The sequence below is a fragment of the Herpailurus yagouaroundi genome, unplaced genomic scaffold (genome assembly GCF_014898765.1).
Source record: "Herpailurus yagouaroundi ecotype Mexico unplaced genomic scaffold, PumYag 198, whole genome shotgun sequence".
Classification (NCBI taxonomy): domain Eukaryota; kingdom Metazoa; phylum Chordata; class Mammalia; order Carnivora; family Felidae; genus Herpailurus; species Herpailurus yagouaroundi.
This window is the reverse complement of record NW_024412429.1, coordinates 15970314-15980795: the sequence shown is the minus strand read 5'-3', so window position 1 is coordinate 15980795 and position 10482 is coordinate 15970314. Positions and strand designations below refer to the sequence as shown.

At 43.0% G+C, this 10482-nt stretch overlaps 1 long non-coding RNA gene across 2 annotated transcripts in view; it reads left to right on the top strand.

Annotated features, from left to right (window-relative positions):
• Nucleotides 1–10476, top strand: part of LOC121013309 (uncharacterized) — a 16790-nt gene extending 6314 nt beyond the window's left edge. Inside the window, exons 3-4 of one of the 2 annotated variants that reach the window (XR_005782628.1) lie at nucleotides 7771–9007; nucleotides 9938–10476. This is a non-coding gene — a long non-coding RNA (uncharacterized LOC121013309). Of the gene's footprint in view, nucleotides 1–7770; nucleotides 9008–9937 lie in introns of those variants that run through there. The other variant, XR_005782629.1, reaches the window with a different exon arrangement.
• Nucleotides 10477–10482: the final 6 nt, after the last annotated feature.

Below are 10482 nucleotides of genomic sequence, written 5' to 3'. Positions count from 1 at the left end.
ACAGGACTCCAAGGGTAATATCTGGAGGGTGTTATGTTAAGTGGAATAAGTCACACTGAGAATGGTAAATACCATACAGATCACTCATATGTAGAACCTAAAAAACAAAACAAATGAACAAACAAACAAAGAGCAGAATCAGACCTATGAACACAGAGAACAAACTGATGGTTGCCAGAGGGAAGAGTGGTGAGGGGATGGGGAAAAGGGGTGAAGGGGAGTGAGAGGTACAGGCTTCCAGTTATGGAATGAATAAGTCATGGGAATAAAAGGCACAGTATAGAAAAACAAAAAGAGGCTTATGGAAAGAGATAACCCTCTTCTTCCTCTGGAGGCTTTCATGTCCTAATGTGATACTATATTTGCTCCATTTTACACATGCATTAAGACTCTGAGAGAATAAGAAACTCCAACGGCAGCAACAGAACCTGTACATGAACAAGGTCGAAAGGGCCCAAACCCATATTTTTTGCCACCACTTACGTTGTCTCCCATAATAATATTCTATCACGCATTTTGCAAAGCACTTTGTACTTTACAGAAGAATTCACATACTATGTGGTGTCATCACAAGAGCACTCTGAGAGGTTATTATTACCTTAACTTGATCTGTGGGGCAACAGAGGCTCAACAAGGTCCTCAGAGCTGGTCAGTGGTTAGATTGGGGCTTGAATCTCAAATCTGCCAGTTCTCTGACCTTTCTATGGTCCCATAAATTCTTTAGGACCAACAGTAAGAGCTTAGAGATCAGAAACCCAGATCTAAAAAGTTAGGTTTTGTCCTTGTGACTACTGGTCCTTCTCAACTGGTGACTCAACTAGTCCTTCTAGGAGTTCTTAGGGGTTCTGTGGAGATACTTTGGGGGTCTGGGGTGGTGTGTAAGATGGAAATCATGGGGTGTCAACTGGGTGACCAGGGGAATCTCCAAATTAGTCTCTTCTGCATACTGGGCTCCTGAGAAAGACTGCATCTGACAAGGATTCATTGGCTTTAAAAGGAGAAAGGCTTGGAAACCACCGCTGTAGGTGATAGGGAGCCGCTGAAAGTTTCTGAGGAGGGAAGTGGTAAAAGTCGTGTTCTAGAAAGATCAATCTGGCAGTTTTGTTGCAAAAGAACTTCATCGTGGAGAGTCCAGTACAGACTTAGCAAGGAGGGGATAGAAACAGGAGAGGTTATAGGAGAGGTTATAGCAGGGGGCCAGAAAATCATAGCAAGAGATGGGGGAGAGCAAAAACTCAACTTTTCTGGATCTTAGGACACACAGGACTAAAAAGTATTTTTCTTACATGTCTATATTTTATTTATTTTTTAATTTTTTAATGTTTATTTTAATATTTTTAATGTTTATTTATTTTTGAAAGAGAGATAGAATACCAGCAGGGGAGTGGCAGAAAGAGAGAGGGAAACAGAATCCGAAGCAGGCTCCAGGCTCTGAGCCACCGGCACAGAGCCCGATGTAGGGCTTGAACTCACAAACCGCGAGATCGTGACCTGAGACGAAGTCGGATGCTTAACTGACTGAGCCAGCCACTCAGGCGCCCCCATTTTATTTATTTTTGAGAAAGAGAGAGAGAGAGATGGACAGACTGACAGAAAGCGAGCGTGAGTGGGGGAGGAGCAGAGAGAAAGGAAGACACAGAATCCGAAGCAGGCTGCGAGCTGTCAGCACAGAGCCCGATGTGGGGCTAGGACTCACGAACCATGAGATCATGACCTAAACTGAAGTCAGACACTTTGAGCCACCCAGGTGCTTCTATATTTTATTTTATTTTTTTCCTGTTTTCTTTTGGAGTTCAATTCTATGAATTTCATCACATGTATAGATTATTGACCAACGTTATAGTCAGGGTACAGATCAGTTCTGTTACCCTCTAAAATTCCCCCCACTGCTATTCTTTTATAGAGTCGCCTCTATCCCCACCCATAACTTCTGGCATCACAGATCTTGTTCTTTGCCCTTAAAGTTTTGTCCTTTTGACAATGTCATATAAATGGAATCATACAATACAGGCATTTCGAGATTGGTGTCTTTCCCTCCATGTAATGCCTTTGAGAATCATCTGTGTTGCTGTATCAACATCCAGGAGACTCAGACAGGAAAGAAGGCTGCAAAAGGGCAACAGGGCTTGCTAATGTTGGAGTCTGAATGTTTTTGAGCTGAAAAGAGTAATATTCAGGTGATATATACTCTGGGGTATTTATTTATTCGTTTATAGAATTATTTACTGAGCAACAAATACATGATATGTACTGTTTCAGGTGTTGGGGATGTAGTAATGAGCAAAATAAAAATTCCATCCTCAAGTGGCTTATATCCAGTGAGGGCAAACAAACAAGTTTATTTACGATTTAATGTGAGGAAGCGATATACTCTGGGTAGCGGGGTAGAAGGAGAAGAGACTATTTAAGACAGGATTGAATGGTCAGGGGAAGTCCCGGGACCAGGTCAGCTCTGACCATAGAGGTCTCAAGAGAATGTGTGCAGGATGGATTGGGAGACTGGGAGAAACTGAGGCAAAGGAGTCATGCAATCTGGGCCTGAACTAGGCAGATGGCAGTGAAAAATGGAAGGAGGATGAATGTTAAAAAATGGTTTAAAGGAAAATGGAATGTATTAGGTAAGACGTTACGTAGGTTGAAAGTTGAAATAATTTCCAGACGTGCAGATAAACTGGTACAAGGCAAAGCAGTTGTTACAAGTTATAAGAGAAACTAAGGATGTTTAGTGTGACTGTACCTAGTAGTTTGTGATTGAATAATGTAAATTGTGGCTTTTAAACTATGCTCCTAAGTGCCCCTGGGGTTTTGTTGTTTCCAGGGGCACCAGGAGCAGTTTGGGGCTGGAGCCACATACTCACTTGTACTTCAACCAGAGCAGTGCCAGGATGATCTGTTTTGTATATTTTCTTCCCCGTGAATTTCACTGAAGTGTTACACAGAAAAAAAGAAGGGGGGGGGTTACTTTGTGGGTAACCATCCATTCAAAACCTTCTTATTCGATGAATGAAGAGCCTCCACCTGAGACAGAAGCTATTCTAGCCCTTGCTACAGGGGGCATGGCTGGCAAGGCAGATGGGGTGAGAACCGAACAGCTATTTCTATTACAGATTGGTTAAAAAAAATATTTCCCTCAAATAATTATATCTCTCCATGTTTTTTTCTAACTATATCTATACTTACAGGTTTAATTTTACTCACCATGCAGATGTTTTATCTTTTACTTAAAAAAAAAAATAAATATGAGAGGCGCCTGGGTGGCTCAGTCGGTTATGCGTCTGGGTTTTGACTTAGGTCATGACCTCACGGTTTCGTGAGTTCAAGCCCCATGTCGGGCTCTGTGCTGATGGTGTAGAGCCTGCTTGGGATTATCTCTCTTCTTCCTCTCTCTCTGCCTTTCCCCCGCTCATGCTGTCTCTGTATCTAAATAAGTAAACTTAGGGGCCCCTGGATGGCTCGGTCGGTTAAGTGTCTGACTTCGGCTCAGGTCACGATCTCGCGGTCCGTGAGTTCGAGCCCCGCGTCGGGCTCCGTGCTGACTGCTCAGATCCTGGAGCCTGTTTCAGATTCTGTGTCTCCCTCTCTCTCTGCCCCTCCCCTGTTCATGCTCTGTCTCTCTCTATCTCAAAAATAAATAAACGTTAAAAAAAATAATAAATTAAAAAAAATAAATAAGTAAACTTAAAAAATACATAAAAAATAAATATGAATTCATAATACAACTCCTTTCATAAATTTCTAACATTCTCTGACATAGTTCAACAGGATGACACATCTCTTTGTTTTAGTTTTCTGTGTTTTAAAAAGGACACATTGTATAGTTAAGGTGATGCTAGTTGTTGAAGCTCAGTGGTTTAACAGAATAGAATGTACTCTTAGGAAATCCAGTTGCCCAGGATGCGTGTGTGTGGGAAGTAAGGGCGTTATCTGCTCTATGCAGATATTCAGGGATCCAGGCTGTTGGAGGCTGTACCACCTTCAACATGTGGAGGTCATCCTGGAATCAGGGTCTAGCCAGAATACAGGAGAAGAGAGGGCACATGGAATCACTCACGAGCTTTTTAGAGCAAACACGGAAGCCACACGCTTCGCCAGCCACAAACCAAAGGCCGTGCCTACCCAGGCTCGGGGAATAGCTTACCAGTCTCCGACACATGTATGATTGCGATGTCAAAACTGGAAAACATAAGCTTGGGCCTTGGATTTGGTTTTGCTTTGGGGCAAGTCAGGCTACACTGACGTCGGAGTTTCTGTGACTACGAGTGAACACTGCAGTGTCTAACAGCGGATTCAGGGAGTTTTGTTCACATAGGTGCTTATACAGTGGCGCAGCCTGAAGCATGATGTGCTGAATTAGAGAAGTGTTACTTTTTCTCATTTTATCTTGTGGAGTTGGATGCAGCTCCCCAGTGAAGTCTTTCTCTGGCTATCACCAGGTCCTTCTACAACTCCAGCTATGACTTGCCACGTTTTCAATATCGCTCAGTGACTGGTTTTGTCTGTGGTTGTGGTTTTTTTTTTTTTGGTTTTCCTCTTTTCCATATCTTACGGTTCCTCATTAATCTGAAAGTCCTTGAGGTTAGACTTAAATACCTTTTCCTCTCTTTTTAACTCACTGTACCTCCTGGTCACTGCTCTGTATGGCGCCGGTAATAAGTAATTGTGGCTGATTGATCCAATGAAATAAAGACACTTTATCCTCATAAGTCAGTGTTTTGTATCAACGATGAAGCTTTGAGGAACAACCTCAAGAGACATCTGTCCTTGGGAAGGCTGAGGCATTCATTAAAAAAAAAAAAAAAAAAAAAAAAAGAAATGGTTAGCTGAGTGCTCAACTTTCTGTATCTTTCTTCCTTCTCTTTCTCTTTTATTAGAGGAAGCTTTATAGACCAAGGACATTTATGACTAGTAATGCAAGCTTATAAAGAGGTTATTTTCAACTGAGGCTAAGTCTCTGAACTCAGCAGAAGATAAAAATCTCTTTTCAAAAATTAGGCTAATTTATTTTTATGATATTGTTGAGACGAGTAGATGAGGATCGCTTTATATATTATAGTTTTAATATATATCATATGAACATAGTTGGCTAAATCTCAACTGCTAATAAAATGTAGCCTGGTCTGAATCAGAAAAATCACCAAAATGGTTTTGACTATTTTTGTCAAAACTTCAGCAAAAGCCAGAACCAATCCTGACAAGCCAGAGCAGAGCATATGAGAAACTTTTCACCCTCAACTTTTACAAATGTCTTATTAACAGGAATTATTTGTTGTTTTTTGGAAGAAAGTTGGCATTATTTTAAAAGAAATTTAAAGCGTGTCTAAAATAGGGTCAGGAAAATCCCACACTCCCCACCCAAAGCCATAAGAGTTTCCAAAATAACAAAGACATTTTAAAGATCTAGAAGAAGCTGGGGTTTTGCTTAATTTAGAAACCACATTTGCTTTTAAAAGTTGATTTAATGGAATGTTTGGCAAATTATCATATTTTTTGGTGGAATTTTTAACATTTGTCCTTCAAGACCCATTGGTCCAACTTGTGGGAGCAAAAGGACCCTGAAGAACTGCGTTCATTTTTTTTCATTGCTGTTTTAGAGTATACTGTGACATGAGGGTCCTGTTTCTGGAACATTCCTGACATGTCCTGTGAATGGATGGGGAGACTGTAGCCACAGGTTTGCAGGCTTGGGGCATGGAATCCGGATCTTCTAAAACTCAAAATCTCGGGGCGCCTGGGTGGCACAGTCGGTTAAGCGTCCGACTTCAACCAGGTCACGATCTTACGGTCCGTGAGTTCGAGCCCCGCGTCGGGCTCTGGGCTGATGGCTCGGAGCCTGGAGCCTGTTTCCGATTCTGTGTCTCCCTCTCTCTCTGCCCCTACCCCGTTCATGCTCTGTCTCTCTCTGTCCCAAAAATAAATAAACGTTGAAAAAAAAAAATAAAACTCAAAATCTCATTTATTAATTTTGGTGAGAAATTAAGTATCAGGTGGACAAGACAGTATTAACATTTGAGGTCCACTGCCTTTCCCCTGAGTTCCCATTGTACAATAACCTCTATTGTGATTACCACATTCCTTCTTTATATATGTTAATGTATTCAGTTAGAGTTCTGTCTTGGCTGGGGAAATAGTGTCCTTATAAAGTGTCTTGCATATCTCCGTTTTGTTTAATCCAGTGAAGCCAACTGATTTCTAAGTTCTTGGGGATAAGTCACGTCTCTTGCTTCCAGCTGCTCCCTACAAACTGTCTGAATCTGTTATTTTCTCAAAGGAAAGAAAATGTTTTAAGAATTTGTTTGTATATATGGGGTAGTTAAAAAAATGATTTTTTAAATATAATTTATTGTCAAATTGGTTTGCATACAACACCCAGTGCTCATTTTTAAGACTGTGATCTTCCAAAGTTCTAAGCAATTTAGAATGAGAGTAAGCCAAGATTTCATCTCAGGCGGCCTGGCTCCAGTGTCCATTCACTTGACGTCTGTTTGAGGGCCTCAAAGTCCAGAGATAAACCCAAGGACTTTTACTATTTTTATAAAAGGAAAAGATCTCTCACACAAGTGTATATTTTGCTGGTGCTTCGGGGCCCCCCCCCGCCCCCCAGCAAAGTTTATACTTTGCTGGTTCTTTCTAGTTCTCGGAGAACTAGATTTCATTTATAATCTGATTTCACTTAAGGGTGAACCCACTGATTGCCAACTTTGTTAAAGCAGGGGAAATGCTTGACCCTACAACATTTTCACTTGGTAGTCTATTATTTCCAGCTCCCAAGGAGGGGCTGGCTTTTTGTCTAACCCAACTACATGGATCAGTTCTAATTCTTCAGTGATACCTCTGCTACAGCGATAATACAGCAGTGATATCCTTTCCATACTGTTAACCTCTCTTTTAAAGATTATCTTGCTGTGTAACAGCCAAAATATTTTTGTAACCATTATCATTCCATTTTTCTTTGGAGAATTTCATAATTTCTTAATCTGATGCTTTTGACTAACACTGGTTGTTTGCAGGTTTCCTTCAGTTGTTTAGGAAAATATTTAAATTAGATAATACTCGTTTAAAACAAGCTTTAGACAACTAACATGTTATAGGAGTGGTTTCCGTGACAGGTTTCTAAATACAAGTCGAAAGCCCCCAAATTTATTGTCATATTACGAATTTTGCCATGAGAAACACGTATACCTTGTGAGACAAACGAGCAAACAAAAGGAGAGAGCAGAGCAATAAACGTGTGACATCACAAGGGAATAAGACCTCAAGTGCTGGAGAGAGGGTTTTTTTTGTGTGTCATGTTTTATTTATTTTTGAGACAGAGAGACAGAGCGTGGCAGGAGGAGGGGCAGAGAGAGGGAGACACGGAATCTGAAGCAGGCTCCAGGCTCTGAGCTGTCAGCCCAGAGCCCGACGCGGGACTCGAACCCACAGACCCTGAGATCGTAACCTGAGCAAAGTTGGAGGCTTAACTGACCGAGCCACCTGGGCGCCTGATAGATAGTTCTGCATTTTCCCAGAGCTCCTTAGGAGGCATTTTTATCTCGTCTCAGAGTTCGTGTTTATTTAACATATACCTTAGCGTGCCAGGTTTATAAACACATTTCAGGATAAAATTTAACATTATAGCAGAATGAGCTGGAGATTCTGGTTTATGCTGGATGTGCCCAGGACTGCCTGTTCCCAAACTGCAAAATATTTGCCTTCCCCTATCAGAACCGCAGACTAAATGTGTCCCAAGCCGAACTCTCCTCCTCTCTCCTCTGCTTTATCTCCTTGCAGCCTCTCAGGCCTCATTCCACTTCCAGTCCGGCTGGGTGCTCAGACTCCAGATCGTCCCTCTCCTCCTCACCTCCACCCCCATTCCTACCAGAGCCAAATCTCAGGGGTTCCCCAACAGCCCATCCTGAAGACCTCCTCGCCCTGCCTCCACCTCCTCCAATGCATCCAGCCTACTGTTGTACCATTGTCTTCCTCTGGGTGCAACTTCCTAACAGTGCTCTTCCAAAACTTGAGCAGCAGAAGAGTTCCTAGACACCATGGCCCAAATTCAGCCTGGCATTGAATCTGGAAGAAGCATTTACAGGAGGTGTACTAGGTCACACAGCTGGTAGCTTTCTGCCTCTGTTGTTGTTATAAAGGAAAGCAGAAGTCTGTACCAAGGTATGATGGATCATAATATACTATTCACACATGCAGTTTCGTGAGAAATCTAGGCTGGAACTTGCTTTGTTCATCCTTATCTCCCTCCCTTGCTTAATTAAACCGTCATCATGCCCAGAATCCCCCCACCGCCAGCTTGCATGTCCTACAGCATTGTGCCAGCTGGTGCCAAATTGTGGTCCTTTCCACAGTCCAGCTCAGGCCTCCCTCTAGACTCAGTCCTCCCTCTCAACCCTCAAAGGACACATCATCAGATGTTGCCTTGAAGAGTCACTGGACTCATGTCTTGACATGCCAGAAAGTTCAAAGGCATCCGGACAGGGGCCAGCCCAGCACTTTTCCTGCTCCCACTTACACGGAAGTGCATTGCTGTTACTCAGAGAAAAAAAAAATTTAACACTGATTAAAATGTTTTGTGTGTATTTGTTTTTTTCCCAGCTTTAGTGTAATTGACAAATACAATTGTAGGATACACAAAGTGTGTATAGTGGTGATGTATATATGCATGGTGAAAGGATTCCTCCCATCTAGTTAGTTAATGCATCCATCACCAATACTGACTTTTCTTTTTTAAGACTTTTATTTTAAGTAATCTTTACACCCAATGTAGGGCTTGAACCTGCAACCCCAAGATCGAGACTCACACACTACCAACTGAGCCAGCCAGGCACCCTAACCGATGCTGACTTTTAAAAAGACTGTGGGAATTCAATCTTTTCATATCTTATGTTGTCATGAAGAAGAGTTACAAGGTTGACCACTGTGACCAGAATTAGACTTCATAAAATTGAATTCTGAAACAACTGGATGCTGGAATTAATAGAGAAGGGACTTCCTTGGCTTGGTTCTCTGCCAGGTGACTTGGGGTTTCATCAACTATGTGTTTCCTCGGGCAGTGTGTTTTTATTGAAAATTTAAGAACTGTGTAGCGATTCCACTGAAAGGAGAAACTGCACCTTGAAAACACGGTTATTACAAATTATACTATTATATTTTTATTTTTATTCAGAGAGAGAGAGCAAGCAGCAGAGAGGGGCAGAAGGAGAGAGAGAATCCTAAGCAGGTGGCAGGCTCAGTGTGGAGCTGGAGGGGTGGGGGGCTCTATGCCACAAACCTGGGATCATGACCTGAGCAGAAATCAAGAGTCGGATGCTCAACTGACTGAGCCATCCAGACTCCCACAAATTATACTATTAATAGATTTCTGAAAGCCTCAGTTTCCCTTAAGGATTTTTTTTTAAATGGTGCTCAAGTGAAAGCCTTTTAAGTGATTATGGATTGGATAGGTGGCAAGGTTAACTGTAAAATCAAAAGCCATTGTCAAGGCCAAGAAATCCTCAGCCAATAATGGATGCATGCGGGATAACTGGATGGAATCCCAGAAGAGCTCCTATCTCTCTGATTTTATTTCATTTTAGAACAGCACAGAGGTCCGCCGAGGGCTTTCAAGCGAGGTGCGTGGGGCTCCATTTTTAAGCTCTGCTGCAAAGAGTGGAACCTTCCGCAGGATGCTCCCTTCTCTGTGCTTTAGGCCTATGGTCTGGGGTCTGATCCTCATTCTGCCCCTGACCAGCTAGCTGTATACGCGTGAACAAGTTCTTTCATTTCCTTGTGATTGTTTCCTCATCTTAACAATGGATCATTCTAATGTCCATTTCATAATCTTGTTTTATTCGAGGAGATTTTTACCTCGAAAGCACTTAGAATAGCTCTTGTAAGAACACTTCGGTGTTTCATAACTAGAAGTTATGGCTGTTACTAACACTAATATTACTATTACTTACAGTTTCCTGCGGGGTTGTTGAAAAGGTTAAATGCAAGCACACTCACCAGGACGGGCTACTTACTTTGCAGAAACCAGTACAAAATGAAAATACAGGGGCCTGTGTTCCAAAATCGTTAAGAAGTCCAAGGCTGGAACAGCCAAACATTCAACCAAGCACGGGACCCTGCTGAGCATAGGGCCTGTACAAGCTCACAGGCTGCGCGCCCCGGAAGCCGGCCTTGGAAGGAGCACAGCGTCTGCACACAGCAGGTGCTACATAAACCCTCTTCACCTTTGTGTCAGCATCCTCCTACACCTCCGGCGCGCCAGCGCCGTAACGTTGACCATACCACTGACCACTCGTTGTCACTTGTGCCTGCCCGGCAGAAGGACAAGACCTGGAATCACGCCCGTGGGGCAGCCCCACGGCGAAGACCCGGGACCCCCAGCCTTTTGGCGAGTGTCTGCCGCTCAACCAAGCCTAGGCCAGACGGGGCCGCCAGGGCCTCCGAGGCCGCCGCAGGACGCAGTCCGCAGGATCTGGGTCTGTCCCGCGGCCCCGAGCC